The sequence below is a fragment of the Chiloscyllium punctatum genome, chromosome 12 (assembly GCF_047496795.1).
Source record: "Chiloscyllium punctatum isolate Juve2018m chromosome 12, sChiPun1.3, whole genome shotgun sequence".
Classification (NCBI taxonomy): domain Eukaryota; kingdom Metazoa; phylum Chordata; class Chondrichthyes; order Orectolobiformes; family Hemiscylliidae; genus Chiloscyllium; species Chiloscyllium punctatum.
In genome coordinates this window covers 113,530,422-113,542,591 of record NC_092750.1, presented here as the reverse complement: position 1 = coordinate 113,542,591, position 12,170 = coordinate 113,530,422, and the positions used below count along the sequence as shown (strand labels likewise).

At 45.8% G+C, this 12,170-nt stretch overlaps 1 non-coding gene across 1 annotated transcript; it reads left to right on the top strand.

Moving 5' to 3' along the window:
* The first annotated feature begins 705 nt into the window (after positions 1-705).
* Positions 706-778, top strand: trnav-aac (transfer RNA valine (anticodon AAC)). Its single transcript has one exon. It is a non-coding gene; the product is annotated as a tRNA-Val (tRNA).
* The last annotated feature ends 11,392 nt before the right edge of the window (positions 779-12,170 follow it).

The following is a 12,170-nucleotide window of genomic DNA, read 5'->3' as shown; positions in this document are numbered from 1 at the left end:
GTTAACAGGGTTTCTGAGGTAACTTCGAGCAGCAAAACTCCTCAATTGAGGTCTGGGAAAATTTCACGGAGTATGGTCAGTCGGGGCAAAATTAAGGAAGTTGTTCGTATCTGCAGTGTTTCACAATACTACCTTTCCCGTGAGCAGTCGAACAGACTAAACGATTGTGCCACAGACTGCGATGGAAAACTCCGCTAAAAAGTAATCCTTTACAGCCAGTGTTAGCAACAAGACGTTATGGGGGTACACGGCGTGGAAACAGATATTTAGGTGTATCTCATCCATGCTCACCACATAACCAAAATTAAACAAGTCCCGTTCCCCAGCATTTGGCCCCAATCCCTCTAAACCCATCCTGTCCAGAAACTCATCCGATTACCTTTGCAATTTTCTGAGTGTAATAGCCTCCTCCACTTCCTCTGGGAGCTCATTCCATTCACGCACAACCTTCTGTGTGGGAAATGTGCCTCAGGTCGTTTGTCAATTTCAGCCCACTCACCTTAAACCTATGCTCTCGAGTTTTCAACTCACCCCAATTTGGGTAAAACACAGAAATACTCAGTTTACAACCCTTCCATAAGATCATATCGCAGCCGTTACGCTGCAGGGAAAGTCGTCCCAGCTTATGCCACCTCGCCCTACGGTCCAAACATTGACGAAATCATTGTCTATATATTGTCATCAATCTCACGGCGACATCGGCTGGTTTCTGTAGTGTAGTGGTAATCACGTTCGCCTAACACGCGAAAGGTCCCCAGTTCGAAACTGGGCAGAAACTGCTTTGTTCGTCAACTGCAGCCTTTTACATGGACAAGAACGGAGCTTTCTTGCTTGCTTTCCCATCTGCAAACCTGCCTTCGAATTTGCTTGAAAGAATCTGCTCTCGTAGTGAAATGTAAGGCAACTCCATTTAATTACTGTGTAAAGCATTATAAAGTTTTTCTCCAACCTGGTTCTGATGCATATGCCATTCTGTTTGAGAGTGTCCTTGCCGCGTTCTGATCCTTCCACGAAAAGCAGTACCGCATTTGCATTCCTTGCGCAGGCGGCCCGGTTCAAAGGCAGGGAAGAAGCTGCTGCGCTGGTGTCACAGCGCACCACGGATTCCTGAACTTGTCTGTCTGTCAAATGTACCCCAGAGTCGTCTCTGAAAGGCCTCATTTGGAAGCTGTCTGTCGTTATTCAACGCGCGAGAGTTGGTACCAGATTCCTGAATCATATTTTGGGGCAGTTCGCACGTTAGTGGCTCATTCAATCAGCAACAGCAATGAAATAATTTACACTCTCAGAGGAACCTTTGAACTTGTGCTTTCATAGCGCCGCTAATATTAAGGTGCGCCCCGAGATCTAAGCCATGTTGGAACTGAAACGGAGGAATCGACAGAGAGGCTACAGAATGACATCGCATCCATTTGGTTTTCTTTAAATCACTGACGAGCAGGAAAATGTAAAAGGGGAGAGCGAGTGGGGAAGTGAGGCGGTTGCAGCTCTGGTAAAAGTCCTTCTTTGTGATTCACTCCGCAAACAGAGACTTGAAGGTGACTCAGAGGCGTGTGAGCTCTTCACATCGAGATCAAAAAGCACTCAAGGGCAGTTAGCACCTCTTCCGGAGTGGGGGTGGGGTGAGGTAATTACCTTTTGACTTCTGTTACTATGTTCAGAAACTGCCTTTTCGATTGACTTGAACAGAAACTGCATTTCCAATAAGCACCATGGAAGTTAGCCAAATTTATTGAATCGCTTCTCGTCGATTCCCGCACAGGTTTCCGACTCAGTTGGTATCCACGTGGCTCATGTCCAGGAGTGAACATCTCTGCAGCAAATTGCACGGTTAAAGTAAAAGGCACGGAAAGTGGCATCTCGAACCGGCCCCGAGGTCAGAGCATGCTCACAATGTGATCTGTCGTTCTCGGATTGTAATGCGACCTCCGGTTTTAGGGTGGAGAACATTCTTTGGGACCCTTCTTCTGCAAAACAGACACAGTGACTGAATAAATGCTGCACGGTTTGATGTGGAACACGGCCTGCTCAGCTTTGTGCATTTTCCCTGTAGTCAGGTGTGTTTCGTGTTCCGTGTAAACGTGAAAGTCGTCCTGTTTCGAGCAATGTGTGAAATCATTTAGCAAAGCAAGAATCGAAATTGTAGTAATGTCTAGCAGCTCATGGTTATTTGACCGAAGTGTCCAAGTGTCTCTGCTGTCATGATCGCGTTCGCCTCCCGCGCGGAAAATCGCAAACAGCTCTGCTGTTCCAAAGCGATTTGTGCTTTTACTGGAACCGAATGGAGACTATTATTTCATCGCTGTTGTGAAACAAAGTCCTGCGGTGACTCGACTCGTCGTTATTTGGTTTTCTGTCCAATGGGAAAATCGTTCCAATGAATTTCGGTGTCATATGTTATTGAATTTCTCCCATTTCCTTCATTTCCGTCCTGGAGTCATCAGAAGGAAAAGGTAATCTAACCGAGACTGTGATTGGTGAAATTCACTTTTTATGGCCCGTTCTTATGATGTTCTTTCTATCTCTCTTTTCAGCATTGTCTGGAAAGTGGTGGTGCACTAACGCTGCAGTATGTTTGAAAGAGTAGTTTGGAATTGCCCTGTTTTTAGTTGTGAGATTACTTTATGACTCATGCCCTCGGACTGTGACACATTTAGCATTCATGCATCTCTCTGTCTGAAAATGCATTCGGCATGCCAGTTTTGTTTGTGTTCCGTGAAAAATGCTTTCTGTTTTGCGATTCGCTCAGCACATTACGAGTTAACAGGGTTTCTGAGGTAACTTCGAGCAGCAAAACTCCTCAATTGAGGTCTGGGAAAATTTCACGGAGTATGGTCAGTCGGGGCAAAATTAAGGAAGTTGTTCGTATCTGCAGTGTTTCACAATACTACCTTTCCCGTGAGCAGTCGAACAGACTAAACGATTGTGCCACAGACTGCGATGGAAAACTCCGCTAAAAAGTAATCCTTTACAGCCAGTGTTAGCAACAAGACGTTATGGGGGTACACGGCGTGGAAACAGATATTTAGGTGTATCTCATCCATGCTCACCACATAACCAAAATTAAACAAGTCCCGTTCCCCAGCATTTGGCCCCAATCCCTCTAAACCCATCCTGTCCAGAAACTCATCCGATTACCTTTGCAATTTTCTGAGTGTAATAGCCTCCTCCACTTCCTCTGGGAGCTCATTCCATTCACGCACAACCTTCTGTGTGGGAAATGTGCCTCAGGTCGTTTGTCAATTTCAGCCCACTCACCTTAAACCTATGCTCTCGAGTTTTCAACTCACCCCAATTTGGGTAAAACACAGAAATACTCAGTTTACAACCCTTCCATAAGATCATATCGCAGCCGTTACGCTGCAGGGAAAGTCGTCCCAGCTTATGCCACCTCGCCCTACGGTCCAAACATTGACGAAATCATTGTCTATATATTGTCATCAATCTCACGGCGACATCGGCTGGTTTCTGTAGTGTAGTGGTCATCACGTTCGCCTAACTCGCGAAAGGTCCCCAGTTCGAAACTGGGCAGAAACTGCTTTGTTCGTCAACTGCAGCCTTTTACATGGACAAGAACGGAGCTTTCTTGCTTGCTTTCCCATCTGCAAACCTGCCTTCGAATTTGCTTGAAAGAATCTGCTCTCGTAGTGAAATGTAAGGCAACTCCATTTAATTACTGTGTAAAGCATTATAAAGTTTTTCTCCAACCTGGTTCTGATGCATATGCCATTCTGTTTGAGAGTGTCCTTGCCGCGTTCTGATCCTTCCACGAAAAGCAGTACCGCATTTGCATTCCTTGCGCAGGCGGCCCGGTTCAAAGGCAGGGAAGAAGCTGCTGCGCTGGTGTCACAGCGCACCACGGATTCCTGAACTTGTCTGTCTGTCAAATGTACCCCAAAGTCGTCTCTGAAAGGCCTCATTTGGAAGCTGTCTGTCGTTATTCAACGCGCGAGAGTTGGTACCAGATTCCTGAATCATATTTTGGGGCAGTTCGCACGTTAGTGGCTCATTCAATCAGCAACAGCAATGAAATAATTTACACTCTCAGAGGAACCTTTGAACTTGTGCTTTCATAGCGCCGCTAATATTAAGGTGCGCCCCGAGATCTAAGCCATGTTGGAACTGAAACGGAGGAATCGACAGAGAGGCTACAGAATGACATCGCATCCATTTGGTTTTCTTTAAATCACTGACGAGCAGGAAAATGTAAAAGGGGAGAGCGAGTGGGGAAGTGAGGCGGTTGCAGCTCTGGTAAAAGTCCTTCTTTGTGATTCACTCCGCAAACAGAGACTTGAAGGTGACTCAGAGGCGTGTGAGCTCTTCACATCGAGATCAAAAAGCACTCAAGGGCAGTTAGCACCTCTTCCGGAGTGGGGGTGGGGTGAGGTAATTACCTTTTGACTTCTGTTACTATGTTCAGAAACTGCCTTTTCGATTGACTTGAACAGAAACTGCATTTCCAATAAGCACCATGGAAGTTAGCCAAATTTATTGAATCGCTTCTCGTCGATTCCCGCACAGGTTTCCGACTCAGTTGGTATCCACGTGGCTCATGTCCAGGAGTGAACATCTCTGCAGCAAATTGCACGGTTAAAGTAAAAGGCACGGAAAGTGGCATCTCGAACCGGCCCCGAGGTCAGAGCATGCTCACAATGTGATCTGTCGTTCTCGGATTGTAATGCGACCTCCGGTTTTAGGGTGGAGAACATTCTTTGGGACCCTTCTTCTGCAAAACAGACACAGTGACTGAATAAATGCTGCACGGTTTGATGTGGAACACGGCCTGCTCAGCTTTGTGCATTTTCCCTGTAGTCAGGTGTGTTTCGTGTTCCGTGTAAACGTGAAAGTCGTCCTGTTTCGAGCAATGTGTGAAATCATTTAGCAAAGCAAGAATCGAAATTGTAGTAATGTCTAGCAGCTCATGGTTATTTGACCGAAGTGTCCAAGTGTCTCTGCTGTCATGATCGCGTTCGCCTCCCGCGCGGAAAATCGCAAACAGCTCTGCTGTTCCAAAGCGATTTGTGCTTTTACTGGAACCGAATGGAGACTATTATTTCATCGCTGTTGTGAAACAAAGTCCTGCGGTGACTCGACTCGTCGTTATTTGGTTTTCTGTCCAATGGGAAAATCGTTCCAATGAATTTCGGTGTCATATGTTATTGAATTTCTCCCATTTCCTTCATTTCCGTCCTGGAGTCATCAGAAGGAAAAGGTAATCTAACCGAGACTGTGATTGGTGAAATTCACTTTTTATGGCCCGTTCTTATGATGTTCTTTCTATCTCTCTTTTCAGCATTGTCTGGAAAGTGGTGGTGCACTAACGCTGCAGTATGTTTGAAAGAGTAGTTTGGAATTGCCCTGTTTTTAGTTGTGAGATTACTTTATGACTCATGCCCTCGGACTGTGACACATTTAGCATTCATGCATCTCTCTGTCTGAAAATGCATTCGGCATGCCAGTTTTGTTTGTGTTCCGTGAAAAATGCTTTCTGTTTTGCGATTCGCTCAGCACATTACGAGTTAACAGGGTTTCTGAGGTAACTTCGAGCAGCAAAACTCCTCAATTGAGGTCTGGGAAAATTTCACGGAGTATGGTCAGTCGGGGCAAAATTAAGGAAGTTGTTCGTATCTGCAGTGTTTCACAATACTACCTTTCCCGTGAGCAGTCGAACAGACTAAACGATTGTGCCACAGACTGCGATGGAAAACTCCGCTAAAAAGTAATCCTTTACAGCCAGTGTTAGCAACAAGACGTTATGGGGGTACACGGCGTGGAAACAGATATTTAGGTGTATCTCATCCATGCTCACCACATAACCAAAATTAAACAAGTCCCGTTCCCCAGCATTTGGCCCCAATCCCTCTAAACCCATCCTGTCCAGAAACTCATCCGATTACCTTTGCAATTTTCTGAGTGTAATAGCCTCCTCCACTTCCTCTGGGAGCTCATTCCATTCACGCACAACCTTCTGTGTGGGAAATGTGCCTCAGGTCGTTTGTCAATTTCAGCCCACTCACCTTAAACCTATGCTCTCGAGTTTTCAACTCACCCCAATTTGGGTAAAACACAGAAATACTCAGTTTACAACCCTTCCATAAGATCATATCGCAGCCGTTACGCTGCAGGGAAAGTCGTCCCAGCTTATGCCACCTCGCCCTACGGTCCAAACATTGACGAAATCATTGTCTATATATTGTCATCAATCTCACGGCGACATCGGCTGGTTTCTGTAGTGTAGTGGTCATCACGTTCGCCTAACTCGCGAAAGGTCCCCAGTTCGAAACTGGGCAGAAACTGCTTTGTTCGTCAACTGCAGCCTTTTACATGGACAAGAACGGAGCTTTCTTGCTTGCTTTCCCATCTGCAAACCTGCCTTCGAATTTGCTTGAAAGAATCTGCTCTCGTAGTGAAATGTAAGGCAACTCCATTTAATTACTGTGTAAAGCATTATAAAGTTTTTCTCCAACCTGGTTCTGATGCATATGCCATTCTGTTTGAGAGTGTCCTTGCCGCGTTCTGATCCTTCCACGAAAAGCAGTACCGCATTTGCATTCCTTGCGCAGGCGGCCCGGTTCAAAGGCAGGGAAGAAGCTGCTGCGCTGGTGTCACAGCGCACCACGGATTCCTGAACTTGTCTGTCTGTCAAATGTACCCCAAAGTCGTCTCTGAAAGGCCTCATTTGGAAGCTGTCTGTCGTTATTCAACGCGCGAGAGTTGGTACCAGATTCCTGAATCATATTTTGGGGCAGTTCGCACGTTAGTGGCTCATTCAATCAGCAACAGCAATGAAATAATTTACACTCTCAGAGGAACCTTTGAACTTGTGCTTTCATAGCGCCGCTAATATTAAGGTGCGCCCCGAGATCTAAGCCATGTTGGAACTGAAACGGAGGAATCGACAGAGAGGCTACAGAATGACATCGCATCCATTTGGTTTTCTTTAAATCACTGACGAGCAGGAAAATGTAAAAGGGGAGAGCGAGTGGGGAAGTGAGGCGGTTGCAGCTCTGGTAAAAGTCCTTCTTTGTGATTCACTCCGCAAACAGAGACTTGAAGGTGACTCAGAGGCGTGTGAGCTCTTCACATCGAGATCAAAAAGCACTCAAGGGCAGTTAGCACCTCTTCCGGAGTGGGGGTGGGGTGAGGTAATTACCTTTTGACTTCTGTTACTATGTTCAGAAACTGCCTTTTCGATTGACTTGAACAGAAACTGCATTTCCAATAAGCACCATGGAAGTTAGCCAAATTTATTGAATCGCTTCTCGTCGATTCCCGCACAGGTTTCCGACTCAGTTGGTATCCACGTGGCTCATGTCCAGGAGTGAACATCTCTGCAGCAAATTGCACGGTTAAAGTAAAAGGCACGGAAAGTGGCATCTCGAACCGGCCCCGAGGTCAGAGCATGCTCACAATGTGATCTGTCGTTCTCGGATTGTAATGCGACCTCCGGTTTTAGGGTGGAGAACATTCTTTGGGACCCTTCTTCTGCAAAACAGACACAGTGACTGAATAAATGCTGCACGGTTTGATGTGGAACACGGCCTGCTCAGCTTTGTGCATTTTCCCTGTAGTCAGGTGTGTTTCGTGTTCCGTGTAAACGTGAAAGTCGTCCTGTTTCGAGCAATGTGTGAAATCATTTAGCAAAGCAAGAATCGAAATTGTAGTAATGTCTAGCAGCTCATGGTTATTTGACCGAAGTGTCCAAGTGTCTCTGCTGTCATGATCGCGTTCGCCTCCCGCGCGGAAAATCGCAAACAGCTCTGCTGTTCCAAAGCGATTTGTGCTTTTACTGGAACCGAATGGAGACTATTATTTCATCGCTGTTGTGAAACAAAGTCCTGCGGTGACTCGACTCGTCGTTATTTGGTTTTCTGTCCAATGGGAAAATCGTTCCAATGAATTTCGGTGTCATATGTTATTGAATTTCTCCCATTTCCTTCATTTCCGTCCTGGAGTCATCAGAAGGAAAAGGTAATCTAATCGAGACTGTGATTGGTGAAATTCACTTTTTATGGCCCGTTCTTATGATGTTCTTTCTATCTCTCTTTTCAGCATTGTCTGGAAAGTGGTGGTGCACTAACGCTGCAGTATGTTTGAAAGAGTAGTTTGGAATTGCCCTGTTTTTAGTTGTGAGATTACTTTATGACTCATGCCCTCGGACTGTGACACATTTAGCATTCATGCATCTCTCTGTCTGAAAATGCATTCGGCATGCCAGTTTTGTTTGTGTTCCGTGAAAAATGCTTTCTGTTTTGCGATTCGCTCAGCACATTACGAGTTAACAGGGTTTCTGAGGTAACTTCGAGCAGCAAAACTCCTCAATTGAGGTCTGGGAAAATTTCACGGAGTATGGTCAGTCGGGGCAAAATTAAGGAAGTTGTTCGTATCTGCAGTGTTTCACAATACTACCTTTCCCGTGAGCAGTCGAACAGACTAAACGATTGTGCCACAGACTGCGATGGAAAACTCCGCTAAAAAGTAATCCTTTACAGCCAGTGTTAGCAACAAGACGTTATGGGGGTACACGGCGTGGAAACAGATATTTAGGTGTATCTCATCCATGCTCACCACATAACCAAAATTAAACAAGTCCCGTTCCCCAGCATTTGGCCCCAATCCCTCTAAACCCATCCTGTCCAGAAACTATCCGATTACCTTTGCAATTTTCTGAGTGTAATAGCCTTCTCCACTTCCTCTGGGAGCTCATTCCATACACGCACAACCTTCTGTGTGGGAAATGTGCCTCAGGTCGTTTGTCAATTTCAGCCCACTCACCTTAAACCTATGCTCTCGAGTTTTCAACTCACCCCAATTTGGGTAAAACACAGAAATACTCAGTTTACATCCCTTCCATAAGATCATATCGCAGCCGTTACGCTGCAGGGAAAGTCGTCCCAGCTTATTCCACCTCGCCCTACGGTCCAAACATTGACGAAATCATTGTCTATATATTGTCATCAATTTCACGGCGACATCGGCTGGTTTCTGTAGCTTAGTGGTCATCACGTTCGCCTAACACGCGAAAGGTCCCTAGTTCGAAACTGGCCAGAAACTGCTTTGTTCGTCAACTGCAGCCTTTTACATGGACAAGAACGGAGCTTTCTTGCTTGCTTTCCCATCTGCAAACCTGCCTTCGAATTTGCTTGAAAGAATCTGCTCTCGTAGTGAAATGTAAGGCAACTCCATTTAATTACTGTGTAAAGCATTATAAAGTTTTTCTCCAACCTGGTTCTGATGCATATGCCATTCTGTTTGAGAGTGTCCTTGCCGCGTTCTGATCCTTCCACGAAAAGCAGTACCGCATTTGCATTCCTTGCGCAGGCGGCCCGGTTCAAAGGCAGGGAAGAAGCTGCTGCGCTGGTGTCACAGCGCACCACGGATTCCTGAACTTGTCTGTCTGTCAAATGTACCCCAAAGTCGTCTCTGAAAGGCCTCATTTGGAAGCTGTCTGTCGTTATTCAACGCGCGAGAGTTGGTACCAGATTCCTGAATCATATTTTGGGGCAGTTCGCACGTTAGTGGCTCATTCAATCAGCAACAGCAATGAAATAATTTACACTCTCAGAGGAACCTTTGAACTTGTGCTTTCATAGCGCCGCTAATATTAAGGTGCGCCCCGAGATCTAAGCCATGTTGGAACTGAAACGGAGGAATCGACAGAGAGGCTACAGAATGACATCGCATCCATTTGGTTTTCTTTAAATCACTGACGAGCAGGAAAATGTAAAAGGGGAGAGCGAGTGGGGAAGTGAGGCGGTTGCAGCTCTGGTAAAAGTCCTTCTTTGTGATTCACTCCGCAAACAGAGACTTGAAGGTGACTCAGAGGCGTGTGAGCTCTTCACATCGAGATCAAAAAGCACTCAAGGGCAGTTAGCACCTCTTCCGGAGTGGGGGTGGGGTGAGGTAATTACCTTTTGACTTCTGTTACTATGTTCAGAAACTGCCTTTTCGATTGACTTGAACAGAAACTGCATTTCCAATAAGCACCATGGAAGTTAGCCAAATTTATTGAATCGCTTCTCGTCGATTCCCGCACAGGTTTCCGACTCAGTTGGTATCCACGTGGCTCATGTCCAGGAGTGAACATCTCTGCAGCAAATTGCACGGTTAAAGTAAAAGGCACGGAAAGTGGCATCTCGAACCGGCCCCGAGGTCAGAGCATGCTCACAATGTGATGTGTCGTTCTCGGATTGTAATGCGACCTCCGGTTTTAGGGTGGAGAACATTCTTTGGGACCCTTCTTCTGCAAAACAGACACAGTGACTGAATAAATGCTGCACGGTTTGATGTGGAACACGGCCTGCTCAGCTTTGTGCATTTTCCCTGTAGTCAGGTGTGTTTCGTGTTCCGTGTAAACGTGAAAGTCGTCCTGTTTCGAGCAATGTGTGAAATCATTTAGCAAAGCAAGAATCGAAATTGTAGTAATGTCTAGCAGCTCATGGTTATTTGACCGAAGTGTCCAAGTGTCTCTGCTGTCATGATCGCGTTCGCCTCCCGCGCGGAAAATCGCAAACAGCTCTGCTGTTCCAAAGCGATTTGTGCTTTTACTGGAACCGAATGGAGACTATTATTTCATCGCTGTTGTGAAACAAAGTCCTGCGGTGACTCGACTCGTCGTTATTTGGTTTTCTGTCCAATGGGAAAATCGTTCCAATGAATTTCGGTGTCATATGTTATTGAATTTCTCCCATTTCCTTCATTTCCGTCCTGGAGTCATCAGAAGGAAAAGGTAATCTAATCGAGACTGTGATTGGTGAAATTCACTTTTTATGGCCCGTTCTTATGATGTTCTTTCTATCTCTCTTTTCAGCATTGTCTGGAAAGTGGTGGTGCACTAACGCTGCAGTATGTTTGAAAGAGTAGTTTGGAATTGCCCTGTTTTTAGTTGTGAGATTACTTTATGACTCATGCCCTCGGACTGTGACACATTTAGCATTCATGCATCTCTCTGTCTGAAAATGCATTCGGCATGCCAGTTTTGTTTGTGTTCCGTGAAAAATGCTTTCTGTTTTGCGATTCGCTCAGCACATTACGAGTTAACAGGGTTTCTGAGGTAACTTCGAGCAGCAAAACTCCTCAATTGAGGTCTGGGAAAATTTCACGGAGTATGGTCAGTCGGGGCAAAATTAAGGAAGTTGTTCGTATCTGCAGTGTTTCACAATACTACCTTTCCCGTGAGCAGTCGAACAGACTAAACGATTGTGCCACAGACTGCGATGGAAAACTCCGCTAAAAAGTAATCCTTTACAGCCAGTGTTAGCAACAAGACGTTATGGGGGTACACGGCGTGGAAACAGATATTTAGGTGTATCTCATCCATGCTCACCACATAACCAAAATTAAACAAGTCCCGTTCCCCAGCATTTGGCCCCAATCCCTCTAAACCCATCCTGTCCAGAAACTCATCCGATTACCTTTGCAATTTTCTGAGTGTAATAGCCTCCTCCACTTCCTCTGGGAGCTCATTCCATTCACGCACAACCTTCTGTGTGGGAAATGTGCCTCAGGTCGTTTGTCAATTTCAGCCCACTCACCTTAAACCTATGCTCTCGAGTTTTCAACTCACCCCAATTTGGGTAAAACACAGAAATACTCAGTTTACAACCCTTCCATAAGATCATGTCGCAGCCGTTACGCTGCAGGGAAAGTCGTCCCAGCTTATGCCACCTCGCCCTACGGTCCAAACATTGACGAAATCATTGTCTATATATTGTCATCAATCTCACGGCGACATCGGCTGGTTTCTGTAGTGTAGTGGTCATCACGTTCGCCTAACACGCGAAAGGTCCCTAGTTCGAAACTGGGCAGAAACTGCTTTGTTCGTCAACTGCAGCCTTTTACATGGACAAGAACGGAGCTTTCTTGCTTGCTTTCCCATCTGCAAACCTGCCTTCGAATTTGCTTGAAAGAATCTGCTCTCGTAGTGAAATGTAAGGCAACTCCATTTAATTACTGTGTAAAGCATTATAAAGTTTTTCTCCAACCTGGTTCTGATGCATATGCCATTCTGTTTGAGAGTGTCCTTGCCGCGTTCTGATCCTTCCACGAAAAGCAGTACCGCATTTGCATTCCTTGCGCAGGCGGCCCGGTTCAAAGGCAGGGAAGAAGCTGCTGCGCTGGTGTCACAGCGCACCACGGATTCCTGAACTTGTCTGTCTGTCAAATGTACC